Raw genomic sequence first — 17,500 nt, 5'->3', positions numbered from 1 at the left:
AAACAATCGTGTACACCTGGTCTCACTCTTTCGGACACGGACATCAAATGTCTACTGTTTGCAGATGATGTTATAGTATTCTCCCCCATCTAAGAAAACCTTACAACAGCAATTAGATATTCAGCAAACCTTCTGGGAGACCAGGGCCCTGATAGTTGACCTGGATAAGAGCAGAATCATGGTCTTCTATAAAAGACACCCAGATGTGAGGAAAAACAATATAGGTCATTTCTGAGCTGACAGTAAAAAAAATACTAGTATATGTATTTGGGACAAAAATGATCACTTTGACAAGGAACTTCAACCTGGCCATCAGTGATTTCAAAGGGGAGAAGGGGAGAAAAGTATACTAACTTGGATGTATCTATTCCAATCTCGCTCAAAATATAAAAATCCATAATCTAACCAATTCTACTTTATGTCGCTGTGGGGTCGGCTGGCAATCAGAGCCCTGCATGCTGGAATTAGTATGAATCAGTACAGAGGAACACCCCCAACGATGGATGCCGAGCCGATTTCGGCAGATTTCCTCTTTTAAATAACATTAAAAAAAAAGAGCAATAAAATTCCATAACGCTTAAATGCAAGTTGGCCCAATTCCTACCATTATTAAGCCCTCCATTGCCAGGAGGCGAACAAATAGAGGAGTCCTCTAAACCAGCTAGTCCTGAGACTCACCTCCTCTTAGGAGCCTCAGGACAGCCCTCACACAAACTGGCCCTACCAAATTATAGCTCAAGAAAAATATGAATTAATTAGCAATTGGACTACTGGACTATTGGATCTTCCACAAAAAAAAATGTAAGCAAACTCCCATGTTATTTGGCTCTTCCCAGACAGTACACATCAGAAGACAATTTGACCAACCATGTACACGAACAGAGGAAGAACTAATTTTGTGCAGACAGGCAGCCCCTAACAGCTTGGAGAGGACAGGCTTCGTCAACTCTGCCGCACAGAACAAGGGGGAGTCAGAACAACATTTACTGCTACACTGCAGCAAATATAGAAAATAAAAACCAAATTCTTGTCCAAAATACAATCTCTGACCAGAGTAAAATGTAACATTTACCATGAGAAAATACTTTGCTGACCTAGAAGCCCCTAATATAGTTGCTCCCTCTTAACCTCTTCATCCTGAAATGGCCCGTATCCGGGAAAAGACCCTCCCTCCCAAATGCAAGATGTTGAAGGGCAATTCATTCCATGAGAAACCAAGGTACTGTATGTGACACACCACAAGAAAGATTTGATTCTCAACCCTAAGTTTACCATAACCATTTTTAGCTAACAAAAAAACGAAAATTCCAACCCCGAACAAAATAAGAAGCATTGGGTTCTCAAGACATCTTCCAGATTTTACCTAACCTACCTCTATTAAAACCTCAATATTTTTGCTGGACTTCACTTTATTGGCATTCAATAATTACCCAGGTACTCATCAAAGTACTAGAGGGCTATCATAACCCGTGCACTTGTGGAGATATATTCTATTTACCGGTACTTTTGCTTTGTTATTAAAAAACAACGACTCAAAGAATAGGCCCGATGAAGTGGATAATCTGATATACCTCCACTCCTCCTCACATCTTTTTTTTTAAATTGTTTTATTGCTAAATTGTATCTCTTTTCTTGTTCTCCAGTAAACAAAACTTGAATCACCTATATTGATTTTTTCTGTCGATAAAGCTCATTTGACTTTGAAAGGAAGAGAGAGACCGAGCCAGTGCGAGAAAGATTACAGAAAGCACACAATGAAACAAGGAAGTAAATTCTTGGATGGAAAAAAAAATCCAAGTAGGAAGGAAGGAGTGTTGCAACCACAGAACCAGTGGGGGACGAGCTGTACTGTATTGAGCTTGCTCTACCAGAAGCAGAAATGACACGCAGGCTGTATGACACAGTGTGCTTGCCAGTTGAGTGCTTATGCAACAGGTTATAACACACACACACACACACACACACACACACACACACACACACACACACACACACACACACACACACACACACACACACACACACACACACACACACACACACACACACACACACACGTGAGTGTGCAACTTGTCTGCCAGCTTTAATGTAACTGCTGTTCTCTAGCTCAACGTGTTTGGTGAGGAGGTGGTGGACTGTTGAAATAATTTGTTTTCTTGAGCATTATCATTATTACTTTGACATTATGCTGTTGATAGAATTGTATATAAATGCCGCCTTTTTGGTGCATGCAAGAGCGACAAATATTGAAAACTGCTACTAGTTGTATTCATGTACAGTTCATTAAAACGAGTGAGAGACAGAAGAAGAGACGGAGAGGATATCAAGATTCAATACATGTTGGTTGTAGGGCTAGGCGATTTCAAATATATATTTTTTGGGAAATACCGCAATATTGACATCCTCATATCATATTTCAGGGATGAATATTCACTTTCTCCAAATAGTAAGACAATGACATCATAAGTCATGTGGACACGAAAACGCATCAGGCGGATCAAACCTCCATGTGTGGGAGAGGGGAGCGGCCAGCGACACTGTATCCATGAGTCTTTCCGGACACCTTAAAGCCGCCGGCGCAACATGTGATAAATAAATGGGCCTGCACTGGGACTTTAGTGCGAAGCGATGGGCCCCGGGCTTGCATTGCAGAGGACATAAATCGCCCTTGAAATAAAGAGGCCCTCGCCCGGCCCCCCCACACGGAGGCGTGTGGCGCCCTAACTTACCGAAGGTCAACGCCTTCAAACTTCTTGTTTTCAGTCGTGTTGTTTGGTGTTTTTGACGCAACGGAGCAGCCACCCAGCGAGAGGCCGTTGCCAGCCAAGCTGAAGGCTTGGTGGGGTGCAGGAGGTCGGGGTAACCAAATTAAAGTGATAAATCCTGGGGCCTGTCGCTTTGGCCTCGAGCAGGCGAACTTGTTAGTTTAGGAAGTAAGAGTGGAGGCGGGTGGCAGGCAGGGAAAGGCAAAGGCTCCTAATTTACGTGAACCGTAACTCTTTTCCAGGCGTCTGCTCACACCCTCGCAGACACACACACCCTCGCAGATGCACACACACACCCTTGCAGACACACACACACCCTCGCACACACACACACCCACAAGCATGGATGTCCACGTGCCTGCTTAAAGAGGGTGCTGAGGAAGTGGTTAACACGAGGATGCATGCCGTTTCTAGTTCCAACCCCAACATGGTTGCACAAATACTGTACAAACCGTGCTATGTGAAATCGTTCCTGCAAAACCTAGGTCGCTAAGGAAGTGGTGAACACGATAATGAATGGCGTTTCTAGGTGCTATCCCAATTTCGTAAATAATAAACAATTCTGAAAAAATTGTGACACGCGAAAGTGTTGTAAGACATCGTGCAAAAGCAGGAAATACATCAGATCGGTGGTGGCAGCAGGAAGGGGCTGCAATAACGGCAGTTCAGCTTCCTCCGCCTGCGCTGCTGACTACCAGCTATCCATCACGTTGCGACAGATTCAGCCCTTAGTTGACATAACATCTTAAGAGCCTTGTCAAGAGTGTGTGCGTGTGTAGGTCAGGTGCCAAATGCCATGGAGGCTGTATTCCATTTTCACTTCCCCCCCCGTCAGAACATATAGGCCTGACTGCGAGGCGTCGAGTAAGCATAGTCTCGATGGTTTGTTGAGAGGAGGTAAGCAAAAAACGTGTGACATCCTGTGTAGGTTTCCGAATTTAACATTTTAACTCTGGCCTACCTCTGCAATCGGAGATGGCCTATGCATTATCTGAAGTGAGAAGCACAACGTCTCATGTTACTTTAGGATATGTGAATTATCTATAGCCTCCAGCCCTTTCCTTGCTTCTTGTCTTTTATGCACCAACCACCCTATGTCCCTTTCCTTGCATGTGTTAAGATATTTGGAAACATGTAATCATTGGGATTGGGATTCCTAATAGCGCAAGGTTGAACGCACTGAAAAACGCTTTCAAAGACATGGATTTACTTCAATTATTTTCTTTCAGGAGTCACTCATGTCTTGGATTGAACCATTCATTGCATGAAATGGTATTACAATTGAGTTTAGCGGTATGGTTTCACTCTTTAGTGGTGCTCCTTTAAGTAGGATTTAAAGCATGAGATACAGTTAGATACGGAATACCAACAGCATACAATCATTGCATAATGCTCCCTGTTGTCAAATTCTGTCAACATTTGACAACAGGGAGCACTACACAATCCCCAATTGGGTACATCCGATCTCTCAGCCTATTGTGTAGGTTAAATGCAATACAGAGCAGAACCAGAGCAGGTGGAGGCTGGGGTAGTGGTGGGGGCACACTTAACTTCGCAGATTGTGTGTTTGAGATGGAGGGCCTTTAGATTGATTCTACGTGTGTTTGATGAGCCAGAGTTAGCTGTCAGCTGATAGGGGGCGCATGACTTAAGTGTCCCGCCAGAACGAGCTATGCCCATTCTTGCTATCTCAGTAGAATAAGCAGCCTTGGACAATACTAAAGATCCTTTTTATGTTGCAGTTGCAAATTTAATAAGAAGACCAAGTTACAGATCGGGTCCCAAAATACATAGTATTTAGTCGATATTGCATGGTTACCGTCCATTTCAACACAAAGTATCAGGAGAAATAAAATGACTACCAATAGACAAACCCCCCTCAACTATCTGTCCAAATTCCTAGAGACAAACAATCATCACCCTACACCCCCCCCACACACACACACACACACACACACACACACACACACACACACACACACACACACACACACACACACACACACACACACACACACACACACACACACACACACACACACACACACACACACAGTGTCGGCTGATGTGATCTCATAAAGGACCCATTGAGAAACCTCATCCCATTCAACAGTGTACGTTCTCCCCCCCCATCCGACACAAAGATAATTGCTCTATTTGTTTTGTTCTGATATTTGAATACCGCCTCTCTGTAAGAGCCTTTTAAAGGAATTCTAATGTTTGCTGTCCGTTGCATTCCAATGATACGAGTCGCACAACAGATATCTCCTTCCCGTCTCTGTAGAATAAAAAAAAATCGAGAACCTTATTGACCCACATCTTTTAATATTCCTGAAAAACAACCTTCCGTTAAGAATGTTTTTGTGCAGGGAACTTGCTGGAAGACTATGGATACACTTCATTATTTACAAAAATATTTTCCTTACATCTAGTATATATCTATACCTCAAGCAGGGTACAGGTATTTGCAGATATCTTCTGATTCTCATTCGTTTTTGGGATCTGTATAGAATAATGTTGAAAAACAGTAACCGTGTTTCTGGTGTCTAATCTTTCTTGGAATACACAGTTTCCCCTTTGTACAATATGATTGAAAAACAACGGATTGTTTTGACCAAAACGGTCTGTGGACAATTATTATGCTGGCAAGCAGCACTGGCATCAGAAACAGTGCCGCCATTTTGTTGACAATTATCAGATAAAAAAATATAAATAATAACTCAACAACATGACAATGTTCCAGGACAGAAAAATAGAAAAAGATAGGGGAAGGGAAGAAGAGGAAATATTAAAGAGAGGAAAGAGAGAGCCGAGATAACAGTGTGTAAGAAGCCCAGTCAGGGGGACAAGCAAGGACACCACAACAACAACCTTTTTTGGCTGTTTGCTGAGCTACATAACTAGGTTACATAAGACAGTACCCACCTTAAAAAAACAAAAAGAACTGGCACACAAGTAGACACCACTCTCCCTCTCCGTCCCTCCGTCCCTCCGTCCCTCCCCCTCGGCCCATCCTTCCTTCCCTTTCCCTTGCCCTCCCTCACTGTCCCTCCCTTTGTCTGTCTCATTTTCAGTCCAGCTCTCTCTTTCTGTTCCGTCTCTCTCCATCTCTCCCTCATTTTTCTCATGTCTCTCTCTCATTGTATCTCTCTCTCTCTCCCCCCCCCCCCCCCCCCCCCCCCCCCCCCCCCCCCCCCCCCCCCCCCCCCCCCCCCCCCCCCCCCCCCCCCCCACCAGCCTCTTATCAGTGGCACAACAGCCACAGAGGCTGCCAACTAGAAAAAAATGAAAAGGGCTGTGGCCCCGGTACTCCCTGTTCCCTGTGCTCAAGTAGGTGTACACTGTCCCGGGAACACACACAAACACACCTACACACATGTTCGCGGACTCATACAAACACACACATGTTCGCTCACACACACACACACACACACACACACACACACACACACACACACACACACACACGCTCGCTCATACAAACACACCCAGACGAAAATACAAACAAACACACACACACACATACACAAACAACCACACACACACAAGCGAATAAAAAATAAAAAAAGAGATCCCAAGTAACAGAGTTAACAACAGCGAGAGACATAGACACTATATGCAATTCTCATGTGAGCAATCATATTCAGTGCTTTCCATGACAGCAAAGAGGGTGCTCGCTTACACAAGACACGCGGTCAAGGCAGCGAGGCAACAGACAAGACATGTGTGCAGGCGCTTTCACAAACACACCCACAAACAATCTACAGGAGCGAGGATCCTGTGCAACAGCGTGGGTGTGTGTCTGGGAGGGTGTTTTGTGCGGGCGCGGGCAGCAAGGGAGCAGATAAAGACAGAATATTCAGGTCGCTTTTGACAGCTTTGCAGTCTGTTGCTCCAAAGGATGTCTGGGGAGGCGGCAAAGCAGACAAATATTGACTCGCTCCGCATAAACGCGCGGCATCATGAAAGGCTTCACACACACACACACACACACACACACACACACACACACACACACACACACACACACACACACACACACACACACACACACACACACACACACACACACACACACACACACACACACACACTAAAATTGAATTCCGCTTCAAAATGGATGAATTCACATGAAAGCCTCGCTCGTCTTTTGAGGTATCATCGCGACTTTGATACATTTTTTTTCTTCCTCTTCTTCTAGTGCTCAAGTGCACAAAAACTCTGTTCCATCTGTTCAGCCGGGACACCGAGCTCATCTTATCTATTTTTTGACTTTTTCCTTTTTACACAGCTCTATATCTCTCGCCATCATACACACATACTGCGTGCAAATGATTTGCCCACCAAAACAATGTGAACTTACTCAATGTTATTTCCCCTTCGTCAGAGCTGCCTCGTCAGATCTAATACATTGATCTGCAGCGCTATGCTGAACTATAACCCCCGCCTGTGCGATCACCATCAGGCTCATCGTTGAGCCCTGACGAAGAAGACGGTATCCAACAACATTGATCATGTTATATTGCATCCCCTTATCTTACATGCCCCACGCAACTTTCATCAGTGATCAGGACCTGCAGATATGAAGAAGTTGTCCCTAGACCCGGGTCAATGTCTTTTCAAAGCAGGGGTGCAACACAGCACCAACCCACCTCCCTCCCAGCCCCACAAAGGCCAGACAAACCCCCCCCCCCGCGTCCTAACCCCACTTAACACACTCACTCTCACACACGTAAACACACAGAAGGCCAGACACTGACCAAATGTTTCGAGGCAACCCACTGCTTCGAATCGGCTCTCCAGACCAACCCCCCCTACCACACACACACACGCATATATATACACACACATGCATCTGGAAGGTGAAAGGTGCCATGTGTTTGGGCTTTGGCTGATCAGCCGCCGAGGCTCTGAGGCGGACTGGGGTCGGTGGGATTTGTTGCAAAACTTCTACAAGTCTGTCCAGGTCTGTTCTTCTAAGGGCTCAACCTCAACCGTGCGTGAAATACGCATCACAGGACTAAAGGTGCGAGTGCACATCCGAGCGAGATAAAAACACGTTCCCCCCACAACGGTTCCCACCCGCACAGGAAAGAAAAGACGCAGATGAAATGCCCACGAAAGAGACGACGGAGAAGCATTATGCCAACGAAGCTTTGTTTTTATTATGAGTATATCCTACCTTAGGCAGCCTGACTCATCAGGACATTTCCTTGTGTAACTTCACACTCCAGCAGCCGTTCAGTCTGGGGCCTCAACTTCTAAGCATGGTAGTGCTGATAGGCAACATTGTATCACATATAATTCTGATTGAAACGTTTCTATGATTCATAGAAAGATCTTCCAAATGTAAAACGCAGCTTGAGATTACATTGATGTCTGTCTGTCTAAGTTGGCCGTGAAGTTCTCAAAACAGCAACCATTGTCCAAAAAAGGACCCACGCAAACAAACATAAAAGACAGAGAAAACTGAATGTTGTGGTACAGAGCAGGCGGAGCTGTGAGGATGTCTTACTCTCTCCTATTGTTTTCTGTGCTGCTTTGCCAACTCTTTCGGGCCCTCCTGGCGCCGTAGGGGCGTTCAAATCAGAGATAAACACACTCCGATACAGACGTTGTGTGCGTGCCATCAAAGCTGTGCAGCAACATGTGCACGCCAAATACCTTGCCAAAAGGCTCGTGCAGCATTCAAGAAAGAGAAAAAAGCCCCTCCGCAAAAAAATGTGTAACACAAGATGAGACTTAAACTGTCGAGAAACTCCGCAAACTCAATCAGGGGGAAAGAGAACAACTAAAAAGAAAATACGGGAATAAACGGGTATCACGGATACTTAAAATTGTGACCGGGCTTTGAACCCTCACCCCTGCAGCCGGTGCAGAGCCGTTGCCGAGCCATCTGCTGGGAATGTGGCCATAGACATCCCCGTTTTACAGTGCTGTAAATGCATTTATAGTTTAAAGAGAGTGGGGCAGGGGGTGTGTGGTGGTGGTGGTGGTCAGGGTTTACTAGATAAAGGTGAGCACACCAGAACCCATCTGGCTGAACGCAGCACATTAAATACCCCCCCCCCCCCCCCCCCCCCCCCCCTTTGTTATTTTACTGTATATGCTAAAGGCTCTGTGGTTAAAAGACCGGTGCAACAAAGGCCCAGAAATGCACACGACGCTGCTGCGCCTGCCCATCAACGAGAACAATAATCATGATAATCCCTATCCCTTCCTATTGCGCCCTTCAAGGTATGCGGCTCAACGTTCTTTACATAGATAATTAATCCCTCGGTCGCACTCCAATAGTCTTCCTCTGTTCCCGTGTTTGATAGGTTTTTGTAGGGGGGGGGGCGGGGGGCAGGGTATGTGGTACAGTCAAAGTACAAGTGAGAGACACACTGAAAAAGATACATGAAATGGAATTTTTGTGCGTTTCGCCTGTGCTCCCCGCTATGCCTCTGGCCTCCCCTCAACGTTCCTGCACAGGTCAATAACCTGTAAAGATTCAGTGTTTAGGGCCCATTATTTCCTGCTTTCAAGTAACACATTGTCAAAGGCAGTGGTGGGTTTATTAAGGCTGCAGTTGCAGGGCCAAAGGAGGTGTGTGTGTGTGTGTGTGTGTGTGTGTGTGTGTGTGTGTGTGTGTGTGTGTGTGTGTGTGTGTGTGTGTGTGTGTGTGTGTGTGTGTGTGTGTGTGTGTGGAGGGGGGGTTAGGGGTGGGTGGTGTGTCTGTGAGGGGGGAAGGGAGAAAAGGCTCAGACACACCGGGGTATAAGAATACCGCTGGAAAAGAGAAAGAAAAACCAGGAGAATTCACCTTTAGGATCTTTAGAACAGTTCAAGCCCCTCAGAACTTGGGATGATGCAACGTGATGCAAGTTTTGGAGGGAATAGAATTATGTTTTTCAAGTTCGGTGAACCTATCACAACTAAAGGACTTTTGTTAGGTCTTAGGGAATAAGCCATGTGCATGTTTGGCTGCTCTTACTACAGTGCCTGCAATAGGCCTACTCGCTCCAAGTTGTTTGTTGTAAACAACTATTGGGAACAGAGCGGGAACTGAACTCTGAGAATGGAAAAGTTGAGACCATATGCCGGTGCGGGGAGTCATGCAACGGCATCTGGAGCTGACGGGACAGCCAACTGGCTAACCCGTCAGCAGAGAGGAAATGCCTGAAATATGCAGTTTATCTTCTTCGATCTTAACTGCAATCAGGTGCATCGATTTAATACTTGTTTATTTCTCGCACAACTGGAAAGCAAAATCCTGGTATTTCTCATAAAACGACGGAGGTATAAAAAGTTAACAAGTGCAGGCTTCAAACGAGGAATCGTATCAATTATGGACAACGTTTTAAAATTGGTGTGCTATTAAGAGGATGAAACAACAGCAAACACACGGTCATCATTTCTTTCAGTGATTGCCAAATGACACATGCATGATCCGAAAGTATTTTTTCCCCATTCAGGTCAATTACTTTTGTAGTATTTATTGATTCATGTATTTCTATATCTATATATTTTCCTTTACGGAATGTCATCAAAAACATCATCTTAAACTTATTTTGAAAAGACGGCACAGTTCATATATTCTGTGAAAACTGTTTTCCCAACCAGACTAATCATTTATCGACCCATGTATACAATCATCTATGGATAATTGTATTCTTCCTAGGGGTTCCTGGTATGCAGTTGAAAATATTCTACAGCCAACTGCTACTGATAACCCATTGCAAAATCTCACACACACACACACACACACACACACACACACACACACACACACACACACACACACACACACACACACACACACACACACACACACACACACACACACACACACACACACACACACCTAGATATAGACATTGCAAAACTAATGCTGTGGAGTTGACACAGCACTTGGCAGGCAGCCAAGTATGGAAGTGTTTGGAGTATGTGTGTAAAGTGTGTGTGCGGGGGGGGGGGGGTCATGTGCATGTGGCTATGTGTACATGACTGTGGGTGCGTGTGTCAGTGTGCATGTGTGAACGTAGGATCAGCTGAGGCAGAAATAGGCCAAACTGTGATTGCACGGTTCAGTGGGTTCGTCCCGTCTCTCCCGTTGTATTTATATCGTTTCATTTCTCGGTTACACAATTGTGGATATTAATAAGAAGGTTTGATAAACCAATCATTAACCCTACTCGAACATGTCAATATTTGTAATAAAAATAATAATCACAGTGTAAATTATGAATACAAACAGAATAGTTTATTTGCTTGATGATGCAGGCAATGGATAAAAATAAATAAAGAAGAAAAGGAGGAATCTGCACTGTCTTAACAATCTTTATTATGGAATCCCTGGCTGACTAACACCCTCTCCCGTTCCATCACTCTGCCACAGAACAATTCACGAGGGCCTGAGGGGGAAAGCAAGTCTGTTTAAATCCAGACTGAAAGAGTCTTTCCCCTCATCTAAAAACAAACTAATTAGTATTCAGGGGCAACTAGCCTTGTTGTGTTTTAACACAATATCCATGCGTTTTGCTTTAATGCCCACCACCCTGTGGAATTAACTAAATAAAAGTAGTCCTTGCCCATCCTGGCCACTTCCAAATTCTCTCTCTCTCTCTCTCTCTCTCTCTCTCTCTCTCTCTCTCTCTCTCTCTCTCTCTCTCTCTCTCTCTCTCTCTCTCTCTCTCTCTCTCTCTCTCTCTCTCTCTCTCTCTCTCTCTCTCTCTCTCTCTCTCTCTCTCTCTCTCTCTCTCTCTCTCTCTCTCTCTCCCCCCCCCTCTCTCCCCTCTCTCTAGTCAGGTTGATTCACTCTCCAACACCCCCATCCCCAAAAAAATCAAAATAAAGTTTCAAAGCGTATTTCATGAGGGAGCCCTTCCATAAATGGGATTCATAGCTTTCTAATCTCCGTTACGAAATGTATCTAAACGCTTCTTTTTCCCAGAGCTATTGGCCAATTTACAAAATGCAATAAAAGGTTGTGCCAAAGAGAATATTTATTTTTCTTTAGGATTTATGTCACCCCAGAAAAGAAAAAAAAATGCTTTCTTCATTTGGGGCTTTTCCCCCCTTGATAGTTTACAAAGTCTAAATAAGGAAATAAAAGTTAAATAAAAGTTCTGAAGATTATATAACTAGATAAATAAATAGCATTGCAGACACAAGAGCAAACAAAAGCACTTGGAAAACCAATGGCAAACAGATTAATTAGGCAGTAAAAAGGTTTTAGGAAATATTGGCAGAGATAAATGCTAGGGGGTTAGCTTTCCATCAGGGGTGTAGAGCTATCATGCTAGGATCCTGGATTATGTCTACTGTACACACTCATTTTTTCTATTATTTATCTCTTTTTTATTTCTACTGACGTATGTCGCATGCTTGGAGGTTAAGATAAACCGATTAAAACACAGACACAAAACAAGGCGATGCTGTGTGTGTGTGTGCTTGTTGCCTGCTGGTTTGACATTGGGATTTCATTAACATACCAACAGCGCAATAAAACACAGCGTTGCATTACTCCTGCAGTGAATCCCTGTGGCCGACGCCTAACACAATGGAGAGGATTGTTCCGGGGAGAAGTGATGGACAACTGCATGATTTTCCACACACACACACACACACACACACACACACACACACACACACACACACACACACACACACACACACACACACACACACACACACACACACACACACACACACACACACACACACACACACACACACACACAACTGCAATGCTAAAAATCCCAATTGGATTAACTCCAAACTTGTGTCTTGTTTTGTTACAGGCCGCACATACCAGGATTCGATTTCAGGAATGAAGGAAAGTGGCTGCAGAAATCGAATCGCCGGCTAAAGAAGTATTTTAAACAACAATGCCGGGAGAACAATGTTTGGCCGCCTGGCTTAATACTGGAGAATTTTAATTCAGATGCGAGACGGTGCTTTCACTTTGCACTAAGTGGGTCAGCCGGTCTCCTGTCTGGATGGCGACGGCCTAATCTTTCCCGTTTATGCCGCCTCAGTCCGGGTATTGTTGTGCATAGATGTTGCTAACAATACCGCTCATTGATGTAAAATAATGCCTGACTTGATTAGGAGTTTTTCTCTCTTTTTTTTCCCCTCACTCGACGGCTTCTGAGTTTTTGAGGGTTCTCTGGTGATAAAAGAATGTCCCAAAGTGGAAGAGAAAGGGAAATGGGATTGAGTTTGGCTGCTAAAGAAAAACTGATGCAACACTGATGATAAAGAATTGGAGAGGATATGAGGATATGAAATCGCACAAACACTAGACGGAAACTTCAAGCATTGTATTGCCCTGGAAATTGGTGTCACGGAACCCCGTGATTAAAAAAAAATAGGGGCTGATATTTGATTCTGATTTCTTGAATTGATTGCATCAATTTACAATAATTCATTCTTCGGTATATCTTCCCCTAGCCGTGGGCATAATTAATAGGTCTTCAAATATATCCATTGCTTATTAGATTTTTATCTTTACCATTTTAAAAGGTTTAAAACAGAAAAATGTTGTAACTTGGATCAATTTAAGTGTTTAGAGTGGGTGAAATCAGGACTCAAATTAATTTGTTGTAGACATTGGTGTCCTTTTGAATCGAACTACCAACATTCACATCCTAAATGAAACATCTAAATGAAAAAAGGCCTCACACAAACAGTTCATGGCCTGAATACATGTCTCGATGCAATGGTGCATTGCATGAATGTGTGCGCGTGTGTGTGTGTGTGTGTGTGTGTGTGTGTGTGTGTGTGTGTGTGTGTGTGTGTGTGTGTGTGTGTGTGTGTGTGTGTGTGTGTGTGTGTGTGTGTGTGTGTGTGTGTGTGTGTGTGTGTGTGTGTGTGTGTAGCCCGACACATTTGTACATGCGCAGGCACAAACCCACACACACACGAACACACAAGAATACAAATCCATACTAGCCACAGGCTCCTCTCCAATCTATTTTGTGCTCAGCTGGTTTTAAATGAAGTTATTATGACTCATTAAAATGCCCGCAAGCTTGTGGAAGTCGGCCAATTACTATTTAAATTTAGCCTCCTCCTCTCCCAACCAGACCCCCTCAGCCTACCCATCTCCTACACCGACTACCTCTTATTGTTGGGCGCACATTATGGGGCCAGGAGCATCCGTTTTGTGACCCACTAAGAACACACATGATATTTGTATTGTAGTGTGTTAAAGTTATAGTATAGTTATGGCATACTTTCGGTTATCTGCTTCCTGCCTCAACCCAGCTCAATGAGATTGTTGCCCTACAGTATGCCACTGCCATTTTGGAGTGAGCTATTCCAAGTCTGTAATAACTTCCATATTTATATCACACTTGTGATTGGCCGAGGCCATGGGAAAGTAGGTCTCACATTGCATCCGATTGGCACACACGTTCCCAGCCTTCATACTACTTCTCGCTGATGTTTGTGATGCAAGCATGCCAACACATTCTCGCAACACACACACACACACACACACACACACACACACACACACACACACACACACACACACACACACACACACACACACACACACACACACACACACACACACACACACACACACACACACACAATTTTGTGATGCCATGAGACCAGATCCAAATTATTCCACCTGATCCCCCTTAAGAACCCTAGACTGATGCCTATTTTAACTACAGACAGAAAACACGTCTATGTTGTTTTTCTACTGTATCACTCACATCTCCACTTGAGCAAACAAAGTGGTGGTGCCTGGCAATAATTGGCCCTTTCGTCCCTTAATACACAGCAGCAGACGCATCAAACAAACACATGCACAGACGTAACCAGTCTCTCTCTCTCTTGCTTTCTATGTGTCTCTCTTTCTCTCTCTGTCTGTTTCTTGCTTTGTCTTTCGCTCTGTGTCCCTCTCTCACTCTCTCTGCTCTTTCTGTCTGTGACAACAAAGCTGCAGAAAGGAGGGGTTGGGAGGCATGATTTAGACTAGAGAAACCAAAAGTCAATGGACTGTGTTCTTGTTTTTGAGCAGAAGGCACACTATGTACTGTACTAGGAGAGGCCATAAAATACTATCTCTCTCCCTCTCTCTCGCACGCGCGCTCCCTCTGTCCGTCTCTCGCTCTGTCAAAAAGAAAAAAAGAAAAAACAGTCTGGTAGACACAGGCGTTTCAGCAATCACCCTCCATCAAAACACTTTGTCTCGTCTGCAAAAATAACACCTGGCACCAGAGCAGAATACCAAATCACAACCATTAGAGAAGCGCCGGGGCACCGCGCTACTTAGCAACCAGAGGTTTTTAAAGCTGCGATAGGACAATACTCTGGAAAGAGAAGGATCTGGCTGGGCTTCATCCCCCTCTCTCTGCACATCAGACGCGGGTTTGTTTTAATGTCCTCTGAAAGAAAAATAATTAAAATGACAGAAAAAATAAAAAGCAACCAAAACAAAGAATGTATTTTAATAATAATATAATATAATGTAATGTATTTTTTTTAGAAGTATTAGTAGTATTAGTTTAATCCATTTGATTATATATATCATACATTTATTTATTAACTTTTTTATCTAATTTTTTTTTACCAATGTCATTATTTACAGTTTTTCTGCAGTCAGTTCAGCTGAACATTTTACTGTATTACAGTAACAAATACGTAAATATTTGCCTCGTTTCCTTTTTGTACTTGTGTACTGATTTCGTCATTATATCCCGCGAAAGACAAAATAAACATTTTCTTACTGTAGTGTTTTTCATTTTACTTATCAGTGCAATTACTGTACTGTAATTTTCCAAAATAGGTAACATTGGTGTATTGTCAGAGCAATGTTGCAGTATCAACTGGTGTACAATATAACTCTGGGAAGCTGGGATTGTGAGTTTAGCCCATTGGAGCTCATTGGACAGACAAATATGCAATTGTAACCTATACTGATACAAATGTGTCAATGCAATAGTTATGATATATTCACAGTACTGTATTACAATATGGCAAAAGTCTTTATGCTATATGTACCACCTAATTGCAACTTTAAAATAGAAAGCTATTTCTACAGTAAACAATTGTATACATTGGAATATGTAACAAGTGTTTTGAATTGATCACACCAGTGTTTAATTGATGCAGTCCAAGATGTATTCATTTGATAGCTGTGTTTACTGTTTGGTAGAAAAAATCTGTTTCGGGAAGAATTTATGGAGTTTTGACAAAATTATCTTCTCAGAGTTTTGAAAAATTGAGCTATAGTTTCCGAAAACGTGTTTAAACAATTGATAAAAACTGCATTTATGTGATAATTTCTCTAAAACTAAAGCAATTCCTATTTATCCAACCTGAAACCCAAACCTGTGAGATCCAAGAATGTTATATGGCATTTGAACAAATACGTCTCTAAAAGATATTTATGAAGATGATGTATATTTAAACATACAATTCATTTAAATTAGACTGTGTTCATTGTATGAAAGCATATCTCTATATCTATAGCGACATTATTCTAAGTACAGTGTGCGTCCACCGACTATAAATTTAAATGGGCTGATTATCAAATATGAGACCTTTTCATTTCCCAGACTTAGTTTCACATTCTGTTTCTCTCTTCAGATCGGTCTGGCCTCGATCCAGTTGAAAGCCTTTCCCAGAAAAAAAGAGAAGAAATACTTGGTCCACCCAGTGCTCTGGGGAGGGCGTTTCAGTTCATGACGAAAAGAAGGGCGCCGCAGTCTGCCGATATAAAATAGTGATGGAGGTCCCCTAGGAAACTGTCGCAATGAAACAGTACTTTTCCAAAATAGACTGAATAACAATGTAAAAGAATGAACCTAGTCTAGAATATGTTTTTGCTTTACATCCAACCGGATTCAGCAAGAGTGAAGAGAGCATGAGCGTCACTCTGATTGGCTGGAGTTTTCTGAGCAACATAAGGCCGCGGCCATATTAGGAAGTGAATGGCTGCCAAACCCAAGGCCAGACTGATGTTCAGTCTCAGCTCCATCATTTAATACACTTTTTAATCACAGCGTCACTATTAGTCTTCTTCCATCCCTTCAAATCCTTTGTTAAAGCCTGAACAACTCCAGTTGCCACCAAGATTACTTGTCTTTAGGATACGAGGAATCAGGGCCTGGATATCAGCTTTTACATCAAATGTTAAGAAAATAAACACCAAGAAATTAATATGATCGTAGGAATTGAATCAATGGATTGTCATGTTAACTTTTTGAAGTGGCCTTTTTGGGGTGGATTCATGATTTTGGACTTTGCTTTTACTGATAATCTATGTTTATATATTTTATCGGGTTATTATACTGGTTAGTACATAAACACACGGGTTTGGCTTCGATTTGTAGCTGGCATGCCTATGAGTAGCAAGTAGAAATATTTACAAGAGAACAATATTTGCTAGCGGGCAGGTTTTGTATGCAAGCAATCACAGGCATTAGGCCAATCACATAAAAAAAGAAAAAGAAAAACCGATATATACTCCACCCCAGACAGAATGTGTCTCCCTCCAGACGCTAGGCTGAGTACACTCGGCCAGTTAGGGTCGCAATCACGAGACTCCCCACACCACCCAGCACGCCGTGTGCAGCTCTGCTTGTTCAGAAACAGGGTTTCTGAGAAGCCGCCCACAGGTGAGAGAACATCAGGTTCCTCCGCAAAGAGTGCACTAGTGCAGTCTCCACTTCCACTGAAGCACCCCCCCAACACACACACACACACACACACACACACACACACACACA

At 43.3% G+C, this 17,500-nt stretch overlaps 1 protein-coding gene across 1 annotated transcript in view; it reads right to left on the bottom strand.

Moving 5' to 3' along the window:
- Positions 1–17,500, bottom strand: part of zbtb16a (zinc finger and BTB domain containing 16a) — a 104,274-nt gene that overhangs the window by 40,566 nt on the left and 46,208 nt on the right. The window lies entirely within an intron of this gene.

Source organism: Gadus chalcogrammus, chromosome 7 (assembly GCF_026213295.1).
Source record: "Gadus chalcogrammus isolate NIFS_2021 chromosome 7, NIFS_Gcha_1.0, whole genome shotgun sequence".
NCBI classification, from domain to species: domain Eukaryota; kingdom Metazoa; phylum Chordata; class Actinopteri; order Gadiformes; family Gadidae; genus Gadus; species Gadus chalcogrammus.
The sequence above is the reverse complement of the archived record's forward strand: the minus strand, read 5'-3'. Positions and strand labels throughout refer to the sequence as shown.